Source organism: Podarcis cretensis (assembly GCF_951804945.1).
Source record: "Podarcis cretensis genome assembly, chromosome: Z".
Classification (NCBI taxonomy): Eukaryota; Metazoa; Chordata; class Lepidosauria; order Squamata; family Lacertidae; genus Podarcis; species Podarcis cretensis.
The window spans coordinates 42,499,816-42,522,748 of record NC_137184.1 but is presented as its reverse complement, the minus strand read 5'-3'; the positions used below and the strand labels follow the sequence as shown (position 1 = coordinate 42,522,748).

Sequence of the window (22,933 nt, the reverse complement as noted above, 5' to 3'; positions counted from 1 at the left end):
TTTATTTTGGGGGAAAGCATTTACCCTTCACTTTCCATAAAACAAAAACTTGGTTTTTCATATTTGTCGCAGAAATGCACCAAATCCACTTTAATTGTGTGGTGTGAGTTTACAGGCATGTGATTGAATCCCACCTGCAAAACAGCAATGGTCTGAAAAGTGCCTCAGTAGCCTGGCCTTGGGTTTAAAAGTTTGATAGAGGCCTAAAATGCATCAGCCTCTCTAAATGCTGCAGAGTGCTGGGCTCTCAGGAGCACTGTGAGTGTGCCCCTCAAAGCAGGGTGTTATTGGCCGCATTGGCTGGCCAGGCTCCCCACTTAGCTCCAGTGGGCAAGGGTTGCTCCGGCCGTGCACCTCACCACCATGGCGCCCACCCTGGGTGCCAGTGAGGAACGCTCCGCCACTGGCAGTCAGGCAGTCTTCTGTCTCTACACCTGTAATTTTTTTACAAGTGTTAATTCACCTGTAATTCTTTGGGAAAGAAATTACGTTGAACACAGCATTTGAAGGTTTTGAATGAAGGTCCCTGATCAACAAAATGAAGTGATGAAATTTTGGCTTTGTTTTCTGAAAGCAATGGGTTAAACATACAGGTATGGTTCAATATACCGTGAGCAGTAGACGGTGTTTCCAAAATATGTGTTTCAGTGTCTCTCTGGGGCACCTGACATTTGTCATTTTTACCATTTAAATATTTAAAGAACAGATTGTTATTTCTGCTTTAACCCGAATTAATAATTTATTCTGGTGTCGCAGTGCTTAGTCCAAGTATTATTATTATTATTATTATTATTATTATTAATCATCATCACCATCATCATCATCACCCAAAACAGCAGAAGAAACCACAAGGTTTCACAGCTAGCCAATAAGCTAATACCTAACAAAACTGTTTAGTGTAAAACCTCTAGAGAGCACTTTTTCTCACTCTGAAGCATTTATTCTGCTCTATCAGTAAACATTCTGAAAATGGGGATTAAAAAAAGGAAATGTGGTCATCCTACCTTTTGTCCTTTTCTCTAAAATGTTAATGCTTTTCCACACAGCTAGTGAAAAATCTCCCCCTTCCGCCTTGTTCAGTGAGGCATTTATTTTTTCTATGCTGTGACTACATAATGAGGACCTGCTGAGACAGTATGTGTAATGCATACTTGTGTGCGTGATAACCATGGGAGCTCAGACTTTAATCATAGGGCTCTGTTTACCAAGGCGGGGAAGAGGGGGAGAGAAAAGAGTTATGTGGGTGTTCTGATGTTGCACTGTGGAGTATTCTTTAAGAAGCAGGGTGTGACTTGCTTTATATATGATTATTGAATGTCCCACAGAAATGTGTGTGTGATTTAGTAGGAACAAATAGTCAAAACACACCACCTTTTTTCAAAGAAAGGTGGGTTTTGGGGTGTGTGTGGTTTTTTGGTGTGTGTGTTTTGCAGTTCTCCATTTTAGTAGCAAAAGGCAGTTTGCATTGTCAAGAGTACATTGGCATGTAACACCAACCCCACCCCCCACCCTGTCTCAGCTGACCTGTATATTTGTAAGCTATGTGAGCAAAGAATTATTCAAAAACACATAGTCAATTCCATCCACTGGACGATACGTAGGGGGTTAAACCAGATACTTTATTATGTTTCCCTAAGATTTGAGGCAGGTAATGGACTTTTTTGGGTGGAGGGGGTGCACTAAAAAGAAAAAGAAAAACAATTAAAATGTATTTTATATAGGAATAAAAAACATTCCATGCCTGCTTACTCACAGCTATTAAAAGGCAACCCAAGCAGGAAAGCCAAAAAGTGCTTCTGGAAGTGGAAGGTAGTCTGTCCTTAGTGGACTGCATCTAAGGAAAGGGTGGCTTGCAAGAATTCCTCTGTTTTTCTGTCCTCTTACCTCTGCTGCATGGGAGATGCCCTGTTGGTAGATTCACTTCTGGTGGAGTATGTGCCATGATGACTCAGGGCATGGCCTTCTCAGTGGTATCACCCCAGTTGGAACCACCTCTGTGAATTCGATCCCTCCCTCTTATTGGTGACCTTTCAGTCCCAGTTGAAGGCATTTTTATTCATTCCAGGCTGGTTGTAATGGTTAGAGTGTTGGACTAGGATTGTGGATTAAGAGGCACATAATGTGACTTCACTCAAATGAAGAGGAAATAGATTTAAACTTTGTCTGTGTTATGGGTTCTCTCTATGGGCAAATGCAAAGTAATCACTGACATTGTATAACCAAGGTAAGTTGAAAAAGTGAGGTATCACTGAGTGTGGTCAGCATATTGTTCACACCCTAAAAAAGAGAGGTGACAAGATCAAACAATTTCATCTTGGTTTTTTAATGTTTAATCTGGCTGGGGTAAGCTAATACGGTGCTATTAAAACATATATTTAGCATTCTTGTGTTATACTACAAGTCGTTGCTTTTTGTGGGAAGCCTGAGGATGAGGCAGGCTTTAACATATCCAAATAAATAAGACATGCCCAAGAGAGAGCAGCACTGTCTGCAGACATTAAAAGCAATTCAGAAATATCTAATTTGTCCTTAATAAAAACCAAAGCCAGAAACATTTTTTTTTCATTGGCATACTTGCTGTGTCTCTGAGTTGTTGCAGCTTGTAATAAACTATATATGCAAATCACAATATTGTTAGGCAACAGTGCAATGTTTTTTGCTCCCTAAAATATGCAAGTGGTTGTAGTTATTAAATAGGCATGACAGGTCATTTCTGATAAATAAAGCCTAACAGTATTTTCCCTCCTCCAATCCCTGTTTACCGGGGACCATCTTGGTTTTCTTGTAAATCACTGCACCCAGTTTTGCTTTTTGATATTTTCTGGAAGTATTTTTTTTTTTTGTAGGGGGGCGGGGGATATGTTCATGTGTGTTCTAGAGATGTCATTCTTCAGGTCTCATCCCTCTTCCCAGAGATGCTCACTAGTGCTGAGTAGATACATCATCAGTTTAGTCTAGTGCGCATAAATTCATGCCTGAAGAATATTGAGGCACCATGGAGTGTAGAGCCTGCCATTAAGATCCTGCAGTAATCCTTGGTAGAAGAATATGGCCACATACACACATGTACGTGTGTGTGTGTGTTTGTGTGCGTGTGCGTGCATGAACAAGGAAGATAGAAAACAATGTACACTACATCCAAGAATGAGGATGCTATGATGCTATGAAGAACTCAGTCTTGACTGTATCCTAAAAAGAAGACATCAGTTCTTACTCAATTATGTTGTGAGATTCAGGATGGAATGCCATCAAATTGTAGTGGACGATGTAGCAGGGTGTTTGGGGATTTTCTTGGCAGTGGGGAGGAATGGAATTTTTATCTGAGCCTTTTTAGTTGCAGACAACAGATGCAAAAGTATCCATTCATTAGATCCTTATTTTTTTTAAAGCTTTCCCTCTTACATTTAACCACTTTGGTTCTTTTTCTACTTGCTTATAATTTGGGCTGTCAGATGATTAAAAAAAAAGTTGCTTGATCAAATAGCTGTTAATTTGATTTATATAGGCATACAGGAAGATTTTAGGCTTAAGTTTAGGTTGTGAACCTAAATTCAATTTAAAAAGATGTGCAGAAACTAAAACTTTTTGTTCCCAGGCAAACATCTCAGGAAACAGCCCTATTTCTGGGTTAACATATTTAGCATTGAACTGAATGTTTATAAGAACAAAACACCACTTAGGTTGCCTCCCTGTGCTTGCAGTGCAGACATTAGTAATAAAAATTGATGTGTGGAATTTGTCGAGTTTCCTCCTAACCATGATAGAAAGCCCTTATATAAACAAAACTATCCTGTGGTGGCAGATGTCAAGTGTCTGACATCTATGATCACTTAATGTCTTCCCCCCACCTTCAGTGTTCATTCTTGAGATTCCCAGAAATATATTGGTCCAAAGGTGTTTTACCTCACTGGAGAAGTTTTTGGCTCTTTGCTTGGTCTTGATCTTTATTCTCATATTTTGCACTATTTTTTTTTTTTAAAAAAACCCTTATGTGTGGTTCATACTCTGATAAAGAATGTAATGTTTCACATACAGACTTGCTAAGTCAGCATTCTGCATAGGAGAGATGACTGTTAACATTCTTCCAACTTGCTCCATGGATGGAAGGTTTTCTTAATATCCGGCATCTGCCTCCTAAAGATTGCATGATGATTCAGTTGTTCCTTGAATAATATAATGTGCATGCCTTCACAATCTTACTGCTGCTGATTAAAAAGAATCAAACCTATAATTATTTAAAATCTGCCTGCTTTGCAAATAAATTTCAACGTACTATATTTTAAAAGTTTAAACTAATGTACTGATGTTTCAAAATTAGATTTAATTCTTTGTTTTGTGAACCCTCAAAACTGCAGTTTTCTATGGAAGACTCCTGGGTGTCAAAGGGTATTATAGTATAGAATATAGAGGTGGATTGCAGTCAATTTATGGCACTGCTTGTTGCATTTTGTATTTCTTTATACTAACTTTGATCATGCACTGCTTGCTTACTTCAGTGATGGAGAAATGTTCACATCTTTTTCCTCTCTGCTGTTCACACTCTGTTATAATTTTTGTTATGTGAATTAATTTGCTGATCTAGGAAAAATGACAAGACGCACACACAATGCAATCCTAAGCACATTTACGTGGCAGTAAGTTTCCGTGCGCTGCTCTGGTTTGCCAGAAGCGGCTTAGTCATGCTGGCCACATGACCCAGAAGCTGTGTGTGAGCAAACACCGGCTCCCTCGGCCTGTAGAGCAAGATGAGTGCCGCAACCCCAGAGTTGTCCGTGACTGGACTTAACGGTCAGGGGTACCTTTACCTTAAAGTCCAATTGAATTTAGTTTTAATTCTAAGTAAACATGTTTAGGATCTCACTGCAGGGTGTTTCAATGTTGCCATGATTTAAATTCAGTGAATGTAGTTCTTCTGCTGTGGGTGCAAATTCTCATCTTGGTACCCTTGTTTACCATTGCTGACAAGTTACTTAGCAGCTTAGGTACAGCAAAGTTGAACTTGGATGATCTTGCAGAAACCTCTGTTATCTAGCAAGCACTGTTTTTTAATTAGCATGCAGAAAATATCAAAACATTGATTGAGCAGACTTGGTTCATGGAAAGTCCATTAAAATTCTTTAGGGAGACCTCATGATTTCAGGATTTAGGAAATCCTCATGATTTCAGAGTATTAAACCCTCTATTTTAAAAATGCAATTCCAATGAGATTTATTTTAAAAATACTTCTCTATTTCTGCTATTCTTTCCACCGCCAAATCCTTCCTCTCTGACATTTGATATAGGTCACATTCACACCATACATTTAAAGCACATTTAATACACATTTAAAGCCCATGGTTTCCACCAAAGAATCCTGGCAATTATATTTTGTTCAGGGTGCTGAGAATTGTAGCTCTGTGAGATGTTCCCAGGATTCTTCGGGTGAAGTAATGTGCTCTGAATGTATGGTGCAGAAGTGACCTTAAGAGTTAAGTGTCTCTTTGCCTTAGAGTTCAAGTGTTCACAACTCCCTCATAGGGGCAAGACATACCGAGAGGAGCTGCTGTGCCCATTAGGCCTGGTACTCCTGAGCAGGCCTTACTTAATAAAGAATTAACTTCACTTTGTGTGAATTCTTGCTGGTTGGCTCCCTGGCAGAAAGGCATATAGACTGGAAACTTTTCTTATGTATTCAAATGTTATGTGTGGTGTTAGAGTGTATTCTCTTAAAAGCTCCCCAGTTCAGCTGCTTTCCATCATCATGTTGGCTCACTGTTTCACACTCTGAAACAGTACAGAAAATGAAATGGTTACTAACTGAGTGGAAAATATACTTATTTTAAAATCTGTATAATTGTATGTTCATCTCTGAAAATATCAGGATAACTTAAGCCTAATTGGAAAGGAGGTGTCATTTTAATCTATGAGAATTCACGATGCGCTGATACAAAGGATACCAATTTCTTTTTAACACAGATTTGAACCTATTTATCCAATCTCCCAGTAGCAGCCTGATCTGCAGTGTAACGTTTATAATCTCATTCTTATCATGATAATCATATGAAGGGTTGGTATTATGTTACGTATTGGGCTAAATGCAGATACAACTGGTGATTGCTTTACCATGGTTCAACCACAGAATCTCTCTCACACATACCTTCAAGAGTATGAATTGCTACTTCTGGCCTTAATCATGGGTCTTTTGGCAAAAGCAATAACTGGGCTTTGAAATGACAATCCCTGGTAAGCCCTAATCACAGGATCATAGAACTGTAGAGTTGGAAGGGACCACAAGGGTCATCTAGTCCAACCCCCTGCAATGCAAGAATCTTTTGCCCAGTGTGACAGTGCTTGAACCCATGGTCCTGAGATTAAGATTCTCATGCTCTGTCAACTGAGCTAATGTTATATGTTTAATGTTTCTGACATAATAGGATAGTTTGCACAACATGGAAAGTGAAACAATGGTTAACCAACACAATACAAATGGGAGGGCTCTCGGAGAAGAGTTTGCATCTGGTTTTAACTGCCACACTGAGGGCTTATCCATGCTTCTTATCTTTTGCTCTTCTCTTTTGAGACACCACACTGCACAGTATTGTAAACCACCCTATGATCATTGGGAAAAGGGTGGTGTAGCAATAAATAAATTACAAATTATAAATAAATAAGTAAATTAAAGCTCTGTCTCCGAGCACTCTTTTATTTTTTATTTTTTGCATCAGAAATCCACTCTTTAAAGCCGAAGTGCAGCCAACAGCAATTCAGGTTTTCTTCATACTGCTGTTTGGTCTGATTCAGATTTAAAGTGGGTTTATGTGGGGAGAGCTCTGGAGCAAAAATTTAAAAAGAGGGCTTGGACACAGAGCTATAAAGTGTGGACAATACCTGAAAAGCATGGAGGAAATGTGAGTTTGGATAAGCTCCAAGCTAAACCAGAGTTTGGCTTAGCATATCATCTGAACTGGGAGTCATGGTTAAGCTCTCTTCTCACTAAGCAGAAACTGCCCAGGTGTAGAGGGAGTGGCAGAGCAACAGGAGAGAACGTACAGTTTGTTAGAAGAGCAGTCTAATGTTATATGTAAATAGACACTAGGTGCTTCTGCTGGGGTGTGTTGGATTGTTTACTGTTGATTGTTGTTCCTTGTATAAACAAGTGAAAACAATAAAGTATTGTGGGTGGGTGGAGAAGAGCAGTCTTTTTAATTCTAACAGTGCTTGTGCACCTTACAAAACAAATGGGATTGCTGCATCATGATATTTTTGAAGACAACAGTGTACTTCATCAGATACATGGTGTTGGGGAAAACATAGCATAAAGTGTTGAAGAGGTTCCTAAACTTTCTAAGGCAAAGGAAAAAAAGCAATGAAGAGTCCTCAAACACCTTAATATGTAGCATATTAGTAGCTTTAAGTACGAAAGAGTTTCTCTGTTTTCCAGGTGAAGTGGCTAGTAATCGCAAGAAGGCAGAGACCACTGCTGTCAGCTCTCACTTGCTTGCTTCCTTTAAGCATCAGATTGCCCACAGAGCAGATAGATAGCTGGACCTTTGGCCTGATTAATCAGGGCACTTCTTAGAGGTGTCATCTAATCATCACACATTTCATTCTGCTTACCTAGCAGGGATCTGCTCCAGAGTGCTTCTGCCTGGGTGCCTTTAAAGACATGTGCTGCTTAAAAAACACTAAACGCTAGTTAATACTGGAAGTTGCCAGGGAAAACTTAAGACCCATTGTTTTGATAGATCCTATTGTCAATTGTCATTTACTTAATATAATGTACTCCATCTCAGCTAACAGATTCATTGAATCTTGAGACGGATACTTGCTTCTGTATGTATAGCTCAGCCACTTCTTCCTTTGGTAAGATTTAAGAAAATTAAAGCTCTACATAACTGGGTGGGTTTTTTTTTACAGGATTATCGATGTTGAAAATGTTAGAAAGGCCAGCCATAGATGTTTCAGGATCATTGACTTATGTACAGAAATTTGAAAATGTTAATTATAAAGTAAGCCATCAACAGCTAGTCAACTCTAGGAATGCGTTGAGAATGGAGGTTAAGAATTGGGGCACAAATTTAATTATATCTAACCTGCTCTGGAGCTAGGACCTGAAGCATTGGATTCAAGTTACAAGAAAGGAAATTCTGACTAAACATCAGGAAGAACTTTCTGACGGTAAGAGCTGTTCAACAGTGGAATGGACTCCATCAGAAGATGGTGGCCTCTCCTTCCTTGGAGGTTTTTAAGCAGAGGTTGGATGGCCATCTGCCAGGGATGCTTTAGCTGAGATTCCTGCATTGCGGGACGTTGGACTAGGTGGGCCTTGGGGTCCCAACTCTACCGTTCTATGATTCTGTGATAATGCTTCCAAAATGGTGTTGCACACACATTATTCTTTGACTGACAAAGGGAGCAGGTTAGTGAGAAGCACAGATAAACACTTATATATGGCCAAATGGTGATAAAGGTTTTCATCTTGAAAGGGTAGGGTATCATCCTGCTTACCTAGGACAGCATCCACCTGGAATGGGCTGTAGCTGAGTGATAGAGCACCTGCCTTCCATGCAGAAGGTCCCAGGTTCAATCCCTGGCATCTCCAGGTGGGGCTCAGAGAGATTCCTGTTTGAAACCCTGGAGAGATGCTGCCAGTCACTGCAGACAACATTAAGCTAGATGGAGCAATGTTCTCACTACAGTATAAGGCAACTTTCTGTTCTGCACGTCTCTATGGGGCTTTGTTCCCTTTTTCTTCTATGCATGCAGTAAATTCCTTCCCTTCCCTCCCAGGTGAATTGAATGTTTAATGTAGGAGGAAAACAGCAAGCATGGATGTTCATCTGGCATAAACAACATGTGTTTTCTTCCCTTTAAATCTACTCATTGCATAAACCTCAGATTTCTTGAGATGCAAATGTGTTTGCTCACAAACACAATGCATCCTTCAGAGGCCTGCTGAATTTTTGACAATATAATGTTAACGTTAGTCACTGAAGGCTTCAAAGGAATGAGCAAAACAGTAATTTGTCCTCTGCACAGACACACTTGCCTCTTTTTTTATTGAACACTTTTACCCAACTAGAGGACAGCATATGCCTTGACTATAGATATACAGTGGTACCTCTGGTTAAGATCTTAATTTGTTCTGGAGGTCTGTTCTTAACCTGAAACTGTTCTTAACCTGAAGCACCACTTTAGCTAATGGGGCCTCCTGCTGTCGCTGCGCCACCGCTGTGCGATTTCTATTCTCATCCTGAAGCAAAGTTCTTAACCCAAGGTAATATTTCTGGGTTAGCGGAGTCTGCAACCTAAAGTGCCTGTAACCTAAAGCGTCTGTAACCTAAAGCGTCTGTAACCCAAGGTACCATTGTATGTGTTTGGCAGTGTACACACAGAGATAGATAATAAATTGTACTGGTCTGACTTATGTAAGGGAAGAGGTAACCATCATTTATACTTCCTGTGCTTCAGTTTACATTCACAAACTAACTTGTGAGAAGGTGTGCCAGAGCACCATCTAGAACAGTGAGAACCATGTGTACAGAAGCTGTTAGGATGTGGGCATGACAAATGTATTTTAAGATCTCTGCTTTTAAGAAGGGCTCTCAGCTGCAGTCAATCATTTAACAGAACATCTAAGGCTTTGTTTCTGTGGAGCAGAAAATCAATACTTATCTCTGCAAGGTGTGTGTGTGGCTAACTGATGACCAGACTTTTTAATTTGTTAGTAAAGAAAGCAGTAGACTAACATGTGATAAGATAATCCAATTTTAGCAAGGCTAGTAGCAAGAATCCTCTTGGAACAAAATTACAGGCTTGGTGTTAAAAGTTTTATGTCACTAAAACCAGAACCGTTTCATTTGCTGCCTTCTGCAAATTGTAGCCTCAAGCGATAAATCAGTGTGGGTGGTGGTGGTGTTTTCCCCCCCTTTTTTTGGTTAAGTACACAATCCACCTACCTAGTCCTGGGTTGCACTGTTTACATGTTACACACATTAGGAAATGTGGGGTTAAAAGAGTGTGATTTACCCAAGGCCACGTGTGAGCACAGAAGTATGGAAGAGTCAAGTTAACCCTTGCTTCCATTAAGCCCATAGATTTTTCAAAGGAAATTGTATCATAAACTTGATTAGGAGGGAGGGCTACTATCTCTGTCTGACTGTGAGAAAGCAACTACATGTGAAATTAAATCACCTGTGGCCTGAATCAAGATAAAAGGTTTTTATCTTTTCCTTACCAGTGCCAGAGGCGGTTTTAGGGCAGCATGACCAGTTCTACCGCACTGGGCACTGAGCCTAGGGGGGCTGCAAGGTGTTGCAACTCTGATATAGTGAAATGAGCAGAATGGAAGGGGGTAGGGTGGGTTTTGGCTTCGCACAGAGAGCTGCTGAAATTTGAAAGACCAAAGTCCACCCCTGCCAATGCCAGAATGTTTGTTTTAAAGTCATCACTGTTTTGTGAATGGTGATGCTTACTGTTTTATATAAAGGTAAAAGGTAAAGGTACCCCTGCCCGTACGGGCCAGTCTTGACAGACTCTGGGGTTGTGCGCCCATCTCACTTAAGAGGCCAGGGGCCAGCGCTGTCCGGAGACACTTCCGGGTCACATGGCCAGCGTGACATCGCTGCTCTGGCGAGCCAGAGCCGCACACGGAAACGCCGTTTACCTTCCCGCTGGTAAGCGGTCCCTATTTATCTACTTGCACCCGGAGGTGCTTTCGAACTGCTAGGTTGGCAGGCGCTGGGACCGAGCAGCGGGAGCGCACCCCGCCGCAGGGATTCGAACCGCCGACCTTTCGATCGGCAAGTCCTAGGCGCTGAGGCTTTAACCCACAGCGCCACCTGCTTACTGCTTACTGTTTTATATACTGTACATTAAAGCTGCAGTTTGTCACAAGTACCTAACATATGGTTACCAGATTTTTTTCAATGAATCCGGGGACAGTTTTTTTTTTTTTTTTGGAAGCTGAGTAGTAACAGGGAGTTAGTAGTGGGGATGGTGAGGCAAAAAACCCTGGGCCAAGCACACATGCATATTGTATAAAGGTGCAAAGCCCTTCTTTCACACCCTGTGAAACATAAATGCAGTTTTTTAAAAACTGGGCAACAGCGCGCCGCCCACCCATGACTCCCAAGCCTCCCCGATCTCCTTCCCCCTTCCCCCTTTGTTTTGACAGATGAGGAGAGGCTCGGGAGTCACGGGCAGGCAGCCATTGCCCAGGAGGGGCCAGCCTGGTAGTGCAGTTTGCTCTGGCTGGCTACAGGAGCTGCTCGCTGCCGTGTCACAGGAAAAATGGCGGGCAGCAAGCAGCTCCTGAAGCCAGCCAGAGCCAACTGCGCTAACAGGCTGGCTCTGGGCTGCTAAGGCTGCCGTTGCCACGTTTCCCAGGGACAGATTTGCAAAACCTGGGAATATTCCGGGGACAGAATTTGTCCGGGGACAAATTTGCAAATCCGGGGACTGTCCCCAGGAACTGGGGACGTCTGGTAACCCTAACCTAAAAGCCAATTCTTGCCCATGAAAGCTTCTGTTGCAATAAATTTGTCAGTCTTAGGGTGCCACAAAACACTTTGATGTTTTTGTTTTCTAAACAACAATAGGTAGACAGACTATATATGATTTCCATGCCCGTATTGCTCTTCCATGTGAGTAGGAAGTGCTAGAAATTACAGTAGCCTTTTTTTAAAAAAAAGCTTTTACAAATTTGCCTTTTGATTGGCCTAGGAATACTTTTGAAATTAATTGTTGCCAAGTTAGGCTTGCTTCTGCTGAGACAGGCAGTGAGCACACTAGACTGAAATCTGCAGCTGCAACCCTTGAATAAAGGATGGGAAATAAGTGGCCCTTCAAATGGTGGTTTCCAACTTCCTTGGCCCCAACTAGTATGGTCAATAGGCAGGGATGATGGGAACTGGTGTCCAGCCATATCTGGAGGGTCACAGATTCCCCAACCACTCCTATCTGATGCCTATCTGATTTCCCCCACCCCAATGCATTATAAACTTTAAGCAGGAGCATTACCCCTTTATTACTCGGAAGTCTTTGCTTACTGGAAGCACTATAAGAAAAAGGAGCTTTCAGGCACCATCCTAGATTATCACTACACAGCTGCCCCTTACTCTGTATGGTTGTTCTTCCAGTTTAACTGTCAGTATACATTTCCTCAATTTCTACCCATTTTATTATTGAAAGAACATGTCCCTGGTCATTTGTTGCTACACAGCGAGTGAGGTTATGATGCTTGCCTGCTCCTGATAAGCTTATTTTTCCTTCAGAGCTGGAAAGAAGTTGCTGCAAATGCCTTGGACAATAGCTTCTGTTTCTTGCCCCTATGATATATAATGGACACTGCTAAAAATGTTTTTGTTTTGAATTTTGCCATGGATTTTCTGCCCCTGCCCTACCCCTGTTCACATTCACTTGTAGGAACTGGGGACAGCTATTGGACTGGAGTAACAATATTTACTATTGTATGGCACATTTCAAAAGTTTTGAGAGCTCTGTTAGGTCTGTATTATTAATCCCATATTGGCAGATCGGGTAGTGGACTGAGTCTGAAGTAGGTGTAACTTGTTATGGCTTGTTTAGTGAATTTATGGCTGATGTGACATTTTGTTTGAGCAGGGATTTCATGGCTCACATGTTTTCCTGTGACATTGAACTATTTGGTTTCAAGATTTCAACACCCTCAATGGCTTGGGACCAGGTTACCTAAAATATCACCTCCTCCAATATGTAACAATTCTGATCTTAATACAGTGGTACCTCGTGTTAAGTACTTAATTCGTTCCAGAGATCCGTTCTTAACCTGAAACTGTTCTTAACCTGAAGCACCACTTTAGCTAATGGGGCCTCCCACTGCTGCTGCGCCGCCACAGCGCAATTTCTGTTCTCATCCTGAAGCAAAGTTCTTAACCTGAGGTACTATTTCTGGGTTAGCGGAGTCTGTAACCTGAAGCGTATGCAACCTGAGGTACCACTGTATTGTTTTGGAGGTTCTCCTCTGAGTTCCCCCACCAAAGGAAGTAAGGTGGGTCACCACCAGTGAGAAGAGGGACTTTTAATAGTGGCATCTTGGCTACCAAACAGCTGTCCCAGCGAGGTTCATCTGGTACCCTCCTTTCGGTCCCTTTGGCACCAGGTGAAGATCTTTCTGTTCAACCATTATTTATGGACATCATATATATCTCCATCATAATATCTCCTTATTTTAACTTTTGGAGTATGGTGAGTTTTGTTTTTGTTGCTTTTTATTTTGGCTTGGGTTCATTTCTTGTTTTCATATTTAATTTGTTTTCCTACATAAGCTGCCCAGAGAATTTTTTGTTATGGAGCAGCACACAAATGCCATGAATTCATTTGTGGAGGTCTGTATGGTTACTTTTGTCTGCCAGTATAAGTGGAGAATGTGACTATCAGAAAAGGGACTCTTGTAGTGTTTGAGAAGCTAATTACATCAGACCCTAGATCACCTCATTTGCAGTTGTAGAATAAGAATAATAGCCATAATGATTACGATTGTCCCTGGTTTAGCACAACCACAGGTGTAGTGATTGTGCCCGGTGCACTTAAGCAGCAGTAATTACTTATTGGAGTGGAGCACTGCACAATGCTTCTCTGAGGAAATGAACCACACCTGTGAACTTATAAATCTTGAATGTCTTTAAGTTCAGATATCACTAGAGAGAAGTGAGAAGGATGTGTGTGGCTGGTTGGTTGCAGTGGTTTTTTCTTTTCTGTTTCATTAAGACAGAATAAAACTCTTAAAAGTTTTTAAAGAGTTCTGCTGACATGCCTGCCAACTACTGAATTGTTCGTGGAATTCCAGTCTTGGATCAGCTTACAGTGGTACCTCGGGTTACATACGCTTCAGGTTACAGACTCCGCTAACCCAGAAATAGTACCTCAGGTTAAGAACTTTGCTTCAGGATGAGAACAGAAATCGCGCAGCGGCGGTGTGGCAGCAGCGGAAGGCCCTATTAGCTAAAGTGGTGCTTCAGGTTAAGAACAGTTTCAGGTTGAGAACAGACCTTCGGAACGAATTAAGTACGTAACCAGAGGTACCATTGTACTTTATTTTATTTGCTTTCCAGTCTTGCAATGACAGTATAAAGCCATTAGATGGTGCTACTTTGCAACCATAGCTTCTCTATCTGGCATGCTCTGAAGTGACTGAGCCTGTTCTAGTACAGTGGTACCTCAGGTTAAGAACTTAATTCGTTCCGGAGGTCTGTTCTTAACCTGAAACTGTTCTTAACCTGAAGCACCACTTTAGCTAATGGGGCCTCCGCTGTTGCCCCTGTGCCGCCGTCGCCGCACGATTTCTGTTCTCATCCTGAAGCAAAGTTATTAACCCAAGGTAATATTTCTGGGTTAGCGGACTCTGTAACCTGAAGCGTATGTAACCTGAAGCATATGTAACCCGAGGTACCACTGTATGTTCATATAATCCTGTTCCATACTAGTCATTATGCACAAAAACGATATAGAAAATTGAAGCAAACTTTTTTTTATCTGAGAAGACCACAGCACCCTGAATACTCAACATAGCAGGCAAGGGTGGATCAGATTTAGGGCTCATATACACATCCACTGGTGCCATACATGGGTCCAAGCAGTTCTCCCCTTGCTGCCCTACTCTGCAAGGGAAAACCCACTCCTTACTGATAGATCGGAACAAATGGCAATCCAGGGAAAACCTGAGTTGTCATTTGGTCTGATTGAGCACTAAGGAGCAGGCTTCCTGGGGCGGGGGGGGGGGCAGTGGCACAAGAGGAAGTGTGGCTAAAGCCTTGCTGCTCTTTCAGTTGAAAAAGTGTACTGTCTTGAATATTAACTTGTTTGACAGCCCAGCATGGTACTGTCTCCTGGGTTATGATTCACATAAAAGGCTAATGCTTTGCAATGAAAATGACACTGGTTCTAAGTTCCTGGCAAACATACTGATTATAAACCGAAAATGGTAAATTAATTTAATTTTCATATAGTGCTGAGGGCCACTGTGGTGAAGAATGAGAAGACACAAGATTCACTAGCAAACCTTGGCCCAGTCATGCTCTCTCAGTCTGGCCTATCTCAATGGGTTGTTGTGATGACAAAATTTGGGTGGGAGAGAACCATGTAGGAGACAACCTTGAAATTCTATGGAAAAAAATAATTAAAAGTGTCGGTGAAGACTGCTGTTTAATGGCAATATCTTGAGAGGCAGCTGAACCTATGCCAAAAAAGGGGCAAAGTCGTGCCAAAATCATGTTTCCGTTCACCATCTTGATTTAAAATGGCATGCAGCATCCAAAAATTGACCAAAGATCCTTCCCCTATCTCGAGAAACCTTGTGTCACACTTATCAGCAGTAGCTCGATAGGTGCCCAAACTCATAGAGAACAGGTGGACAGGCAGGTAAACTATTTCCCAAAATATATAGATCTTTAATTACATGGAAACCAACCACCTGTCCCGAACTATGAATATTTGATTTATACTTGAGCAGTTGAGAACATTCCCCTTGAGATTTTGAAGTTAACTGCAGCAAAGTTGATGATGTTCCATGAATAAAATGCCTCAAAGGTTGCCCACTTTTAATGCCTGTCTTCGGTCTAACATACATAGTTTTATTCTCCCATCTGAGCACTTCTGTCTGATATTACTGTATGGACTTGACTCTGGCCACATCACAATTTGCTAGTTCGCAAACTGTTAATTAAACTTGTGTTCCTGGTATTGCAGGAACCCCACAGTTGTTACAAGCCTTAGCATAACAGAATAAAGAGGAGGAGGAGGGGATGGGTGTAATGGTGTGCTGCATTCTGTGATTATTCTGACAAACATTTCTTTGTGACATGGCTGTCTTCTTCACTCAGACTCTGCCCACATGGTACAATAGCTTAGCATCTGCTAGACTTGAGGGGAGGGTTCTCATGAAATGAAGACGAGACCAGAATGTTACCTAGCCTGACACTGAGCAGTCAGTGAGGCAGATGCTACTGGAACATAGTGCAGACTTTTTACTTTTTCATGTTCTTTTGATGCTTTTTTAAAATTGCTTTTCCAGAACAATCAAAATAACATCCATGGATATTTTGCACATGCATATCATGAGAGAGTATTTTTAAAATACAACAGGGCTACTAGTCATATTTCTGTTGTTCTTATTGCTCAACTTTTCCTTTATTACGTCTTGTAAATTATGCTAGTTTTGTTCCCGGTTCTCATGTTGCTCAACTCTTGATTTTTATTATATACTGTAAATCATATCAGGGTGTTTTTTTGTCTACCAGTGAGTATTTTGGCAGCCTGTGGAGATTCTCCTGTGGGTTGGTCTCTTGTAGTGCTGGAAAGTATTGAAGGGTGAGATCCTTTGGCGATGCTCTTTAGGCTCCAAATGTATAAAAAGTAGAATAACATTTTACCTATGTATCTGAACACTTAATGCAGGGGTGGGTGATCTTTTTTCAGTTCAATGGCCACATTGCCTTCTGGAGAACCTTCCAGGGACCATATGAGAGTGGTTGGTGGGGCCAGAGGCAAAGGTAGGCAGAACAGTGGATGCAACTCTTACTTTGTACAGTAGTCTACATTCCTGCTATGCAAAAGGTAAAGGTATACACATACATCCCCCACAAAACAGTGTACAACAGGGTGTTGCAGGCTGACAAGGAAGCATAGGGAGAGAGGGGGATATGTTGTAGTTAAACTCTAAGCACAGCAGCCTGTTCTGTTTTAAGAACTGCTGGAAGTAATATGATCCTGCACATACTGCCTGCAGTTGACCTAGGAACAACCCAGGGAAACATGAGACCATAGAAATAAGGGCTTATCTTGATCATCAGAACATTTTGCCCTTTGCATAAGCAGAATAAAATAAGCCCTGATGCAGGTACATCCCAACTCCTGTAAACTCCTTGTAACATCCTAAAACCTTGTAATATTTTACAGTGCGCCATGTTCACCTCTCACTTGAATGGCATTTAAGGGCTTCCTTCTGGCATTTCTCCCTCTCTCTGACATGGATGTTGTAGAAGTTCTGATGAAACTGATTAAAACAAAGGGAAAACGAGAAGAGTGGTGAGGGAGATTCTTAGCTTTGGGCACCGTCTCAAAAAGAGGCAGATGTGCACAAAAGATCCTAAACATTAGGGAGACTAAAATATGAGAGGAGGTATTCTTGCAGATATATGCTGGGCTCTAGGCTCTAAAGGTGATAAGTGGAATCTTAAACTCAGCCTGGAAAATTACTGGAAGCCAATACAGGCCAGCAAAGTTTGTCTAATGTGCTTTGTCGCCAGTTCCTGGCGATAACCTTCAGAAATATGCTGGGGCAGCTAGCTCCGAAACAGCATACAAGTACACTGTACTTTGAGCCATAGTGGTGTTTTCCAACAGAGGGGCGGTATGAGAGAGGATTGTCCTCAGAATGCCACAAGTGCATTAACTCACCAAAGGACCTTTCTGAATGTTGCAAGTAGTGAAGGAAAGAGAGAGAGAGGTTTTTATTTTATTTTTCTTTACCAGTATTTATATTGCCACTACTGACATAGAAAGCAGATGGCCACAGTGGTTCTCCTCCCCTTATAAGTGGCACTTTGTTTTGGCATGCTAATTCTTCTTTGGTTCCCCAAAATAGCAAAACAGGCAGAGTCAATTATTTTTGGACTATGCTGTGTGTGGAGCAATTAGTTGCACATGGCAGTTGGTTTTTAATGCAACGTAGGCTCCTCTTCGGAGCTGGCATCACTTGGCTATTCCTTTTATGACAGAAGGGGGCTGTCTTTGCAAAACTGCAGACAAATTCAGTAGCTTCTCCGGTTTTGCACACACTAATTAGCTCTTGCTAAGCAAGGCAGTTGGCCCTGCATTTTCAAGGTTTGGCTTCCAATACGTGCAAGGGTAAGCAAAGAGGTGGCAGGCGATAGTGGAAGGCTGACACACGGTCCTTTTTATTGAAGTGGGAAGGAGACTTAAGTGTGAGCTCTTCAGGAGAACTTTGCTAGAGGTACTGGCCTTGAGACAAGCCACGTTTTCCTTCCTCTCAACTACCCAGCCAGTTCGGATGACACTCTTAAGAGGGCAAGTGGCTTAATTGCACTGAATTTTTAAGACATCAACACAACACAAGTCGCACACATTCTGAGCATTACAAGTCAGAAATTCATTTTTCTAAATGAAATCTATTGTGGGTAGATCCCTGCAACCATGAAGGCTCTAGCCAGTTGCCTCATGTAAGAATTCTTATTAATCTAGCCCTCTTGCTTCCTCATTGGCTGTAGGAACAGCAGCAATGATACTGTTCTTTGCTGACATCTCTCATGGTGAAGCAACACAGGTTTGTTTGTTTTTGTTTTTTTTCATTTTGCCTTTTTTTCTGCATTATAGCAAAAAGAGAGAGAAGACTTTAAGTATTATTTTTTTAACCCCCTCTAATATTGATTAACAGAAGATGATGTTAGCATGGACTGAATACTTTAAATAATTATATTTTCTTCTTTTGTAATTGGCAAATAGAAAATCAGAAGTTTTTTGTTTGTATCTTTAATATATTTCTTTCTTTAGTCTTTTTTTTTTAAATTCTCTCTCTCCCTCCAGAGATTGTATATTCATGGTGGTAGTGGATGGTTGATGGAGGATCCTGCATGAGAGGCAAGATAATGTTGGTCTCCCAGGGTGAGAGGCTGGGAGGAGAAAGGAAATATCCCAGGTGAGAGCTGGGAGGAGCTACTGTCCTCTGTGGCTGGTAAGGGCTAAGTATTACTTTTAAGTGAGGGCTCCATACTCTACTTGTTTGATTTGTAATCTTTGTAGTTGTAATTTTATGGAAATTTTAAAATACAAAACTAAATGCCCAACTCTAATGCAAATGCTGATACAAACACCTACATCTGGAAATGATGGTCATCTCTCCTGGCAACACCTCCATCCACGGCTGCCTGCTTCCTCAATCATCCAGGATTCAGACAAGAAGACAAATACCTACAATATAAAAAAGGGGAATCATTAAGCTTATATAGACTTTATGACCTCCTCCCAAAGCGCAGACCCATAGACAAGGAAATGCTATCTGTTAAATTAGGAAATTTACCTCATACCCAGCTACAAGGCCTACAGATCTGGACACTTCCCAATAAACTTTACAAACAAAGACAGCCTTGATGCACCCAGACATTTTTTGTGTGTATCTGTACACATAATCAACACCAGACTATAAGGGCTTAGTAGCTCAGAATTATAAACTTCTCATAGAAATCAATATGGGGTCATCCACAGCACTCAAAAATTACTGTGAACCAGACATTGGCATCCAAATAGAGAACCAGGTGTGGGACAGACTATGGGTAAGTAAGTCCTCTGTTAAAATCTATTTCAGCTGGAAACCAAGAAGCAACCTTGAAGGTTTATCTGTACTGGCACTGGATAACACTCTCATCAACTCCACACTATCACCTCAGTGCTAGCCTAGTTGAAGTTTACTGGGCATCGCCATCCATCTGTGCTCATTTCTGGAAAAAGGTCTTTGCTGTTTTGTCCTCTTATCATCGGCTGCAACCTACTACTTATTCTGTAACCTACTACATACAAGTTTAAAAGTTTAATAAAAATTGGAGGCGGGGGCGGGGGGCGGACCTAGATCTGGCAATACTCTGAATAGCTGCTCATCTTAATTACATAGGCTGTCATTTAGAAAGCCACCCAGCCTATGCAGGAATGTGTAGGGAAACACACAGTTCTGAGTAACTCAAAATACTGGAAACTCTTACTCCCAAAGAAGCAATGGAGATTCTTGTAGCACCTTAAAGACTGAGGTGTGTTATTGTGGCACATAGTCACAGAAGAATTTGGGGGTGGGGAGATCTATTTTGTATTTCAGTTAACAATATTGTTAAAGGTCTTGTGGGTTGTTCTGATCCAGTTCACCACCTGTCCAAAGGAAATACCAACAATTCTAGTCTTTCTCTCTTTCCACCAATTACTGTTTTTAAAAAACCAAAACCACCAGCAATCACTTTAGGGAGGACATGCTCAGCCTTTTGCTTATTACCCTTTTATCTGCTGGGAAGAGGGAAAATGAAAGAGAGAGAGAGATAGAGAGAATACATATTTGCTACCAGGAAAACCTTAAGAAAAGTCAAATGTTGAACATTCCCTAACAGCTAGGTCTCGTCCCACTCCAATTTTATAGGTTTGAAGGGTAAATGATTATATGTTCTTTTCTCACCAAGGAAAAGAATATACTTTTAAACTCACACTTGTTCTTGATGTCTGGTAATGATGCCACACAGTATGCCTAACCTGACATCAAGCAGAGCAGAGAGATAGGTTTCCTGCTGCCGGAGGCAAGTGATGTTAGTGGCACTGTTTGTTCACATTTTCCAGGAACATCTTCAGAAATTGATTGCATACTGCTTGCTACCTCTTTAGGATTAAGCAAAGAGATGTTCCTCTAGCCCACAGAAGGGAAAAAAAAATATTCTGATCATAGACTTCTTGCTGTTAGCTAACTGGTTTGGCTGACGTGTATCTTAGCCTGTATAGAAATGCTGAAATTTTGATGTATTGAAGATTTCGAAGGCGATCGTCTCTGACCCCATTTTAAAAAATAATTGTATACATCTCCCCCCCCCAAAGAAATACAAAAACGCCCTCATTAAATTATCTCTTGTTTATTCATCTCTACTCTCAAACTGTAAATAATAACATTATATATATATATATATATATAGGGGAGGACTAGATGAAGTGTTGAAGGATATTACTAATTTCTTCATCCTCTAATGATATATCCTTGATATACTTCAGGAAATCCTCTCTACATTTTGCAAGGTGACTTGGTCCCCCCACCCTTAATATCAAAGCTGAGCACCACAAATCATCTCGCTGATTGGACTGGGTAGGATCAGGGGCGAATCTACTATGAAACTAATGAAGCTTAAGCTTCAGGTCCCAGAGGGGCCCCAGAAGCAACTTTATTCATCATTGCTTAAAAAAAAATGGACCCAATAGACCCAATTTGAGTAGCATGACTCAAATCAATTAATTTTTGGTGGTATATATTTCAACAGTCTTGAAACTGCACAGGTGCTGCAAAGGTGAAGCGTTATGGTAAATTGGCTGTTCCACTGAAGAGCGCTTAAATTCTTTCTGCATATTGTCTCCAGAAAATGACATTGCAAGGAAGCTCTCCAGTGATGAAACTGATTGTGAATATGTTGCTAGAAAATCCAGAAAAACAAACCATAGAATTTTAGAGTTGGAAGGGACCCTATGGATCATGTAGCCCAACTCGCTTCAATTCAGGAATCTTTTGCCCAACGTGGGGCTCAAAAACTATAAGGCATAAGGCATTTTTGTTTCCCCTACTGACTTTGACAGGTGAGATAATCCAGGACAGCCATTTTAATCAAAATCTGAGACGAAGTAGTTAATTTTTTTAAAATTGTGGTGATCTGTCATGGAACAACCCCATTGAAGAAGGTAACAAGGGGTTAGCCAGACCTCGTTGCTGGTTACAAAGGAGCCCCCATGACATTTCAAACTTCAGGGCCCTAAAAACATAGGTTCACCACTGGTAGGATGCATCCTTGCTAAAATCCAGTTGGGGCCCTATTGATTTAAATGAAGGGAGAGTCAAACAGATTGATGTGTCCATATGTATATGTGCATATATGCTGTAAGTTGAGAGCAGAAGTAAACAAAGTACACCACACCAGTGCATGCCACATACTACTAGTGGAAAGCATCACTCCCACCAGTTGCATGCAGCAAACAAGAAAACAGAAACTTCTCTAACTAGGGAAGAGAGTTGTGTTCTTTTTTTCTTTCTTAGCACATTGATACACCACAATTGGCACATACCTATAAAACACAAATAGCTGCACTCTGGGAAGTTTGCTCACCATGTTGTTGACATACATTATTGACTTGGCTTGCATGCAACATTAAATTATGGGTTAGCATTACATTACGCAGGTGGCGCTGTGGGTTAAAGCCTCAGCGCCTAGGGCTTGCCGATCGAAAGGTCGGCGGTTCGAATCCCTGCGGCGGGGTGCGCTCCCGCTGCTCGGTCCCAGCGCCTGCCAACCTAGCAGTTCGAAAGCACCTCCGGGTGCAAGTAGATAAATAGGGACCGCTTACCAGCGGGAAGGTAAACGGCGTTTCCGTGTGCGGCTCTGGCTCTGGCTCTGGCTCTGGCCAGAGCAGCGATGTCACGCTGGCCACGTGACCCGGAAGTGTCTCCGGACAGCGCTGGCCCCTGGCCTCTTAAGTGAGATGGGCGCACAACCCCAGAGTCTGTCAAGACTGGCCCGTACGGGCAGGGGTACCTTTACCTTTACCTTTATTACATCCATGAGGCTCCTGCTCAGGATTTGGGGGAGGAATCCACTAAGATCATATTCCAAAGTGTCCTTATGTGATCTGATCATGATTGGGATCAGATTATAGGTTCCTTTCAGAATCTGCAGCAAATACCACTTTATGATGTGGTATCAGGGCTGCAAGGCTGCATCTGTTCATGTACGATATATTTCTTACATTTAAACTTTTTTAATGTGCAGTTCAGTTACCCACAGCCTGAAGTGGCTAGCACGTGGGGTTCCTTGTTTCTGTGTGCTTTGAATGGAATACAGGCAGTTCCCCTGGGAGCAGCACGACTTGGTGGCATTTCCTTGTTCTCAGGAGGAATTGTACAAAAATACCATGGCTGCCTCCATATGAAAATTGGGGGCAGCCATGTTATTCCATACAATTCTACTTAGAATATTTCCCCACTTAAAAATCTGCACAGAAACAGGACGGGACAGACTTAAGTCCTGTTCCCATGTAGAATTGGGACAGACCATAATTTAATGGGTCCGTCGATTCTGGCTCATGGACTCCCTCCTTCCCTCTCCTCCCCCAGCACAGCCACGTAGAGGAGATGGGGAAGTTTTGCTTCCATTTTCAACTACTTGTTATGTCCAAA

General features: G+C 41.6%; 1 protein-coding gene and 1 long non-coding RNA gene across 21 annotated transcripts in view; one reads left to right on the top strand and one right to left on the bottom strand.

The window, feature by feature from the left end:
- LOC307208299 (transducin beta-like protein 3) overlaps positions 1 to 22,933 on the top strand; it is a gene marked incomplete at its 5' end in the record, with an annotated part of 171,556 nt that overhangs the window by 48,873 nt on the left and 99,750 nt on the right. For 3 of the 12 annotated variants that reach the window (XR_013835051.1, XR_013835056.1, XR_013835058.1), the window contains one exon: positions 18,562 to 18,673. The exons of 7 other annotated variants lie outside the window; for them this stretch is intronic. Of the gene's footprint in view, positions 1 to 18,561; positions 18,710 to 22,933 lie in introns of all 12 variants that reach the window. 2 more of the 12 variants (XR_013835052.1, XR_013835059.1) reach the window with 1 other exon arrangement.
- The window catches only part of LOC307208316, a 116,160-nt gene that overhangs the window by 24,917 nt on the left and 68,310 nt on the right, over positions 1 to 22,933 (bottom strand). For 7 of the 9 annotated variants that reach the window (XR_013835073.1, XR_013835074.1, XR_013835075.1 and 4 more), the window contains 2 exons: positions 18,853 to 18,945; positions 16,929 to 17,011 (listed from right to left, as the gene is read on the bottom strand). This is a non-coding gene — a long non-coding RNA (uncharacterized lncRNA). Of the gene's footprint in view, positions 1 to 1,696; positions 2,278 to 3,990; positions 4,203 to 16,928; positions 17,012 to 18,852; positions 18,946 to 22,933 lie in introns of those variants that run through there. The other 2 variants (XR_013835076.1, XR_013835077.1) reach the window with 2 other exon arrangements.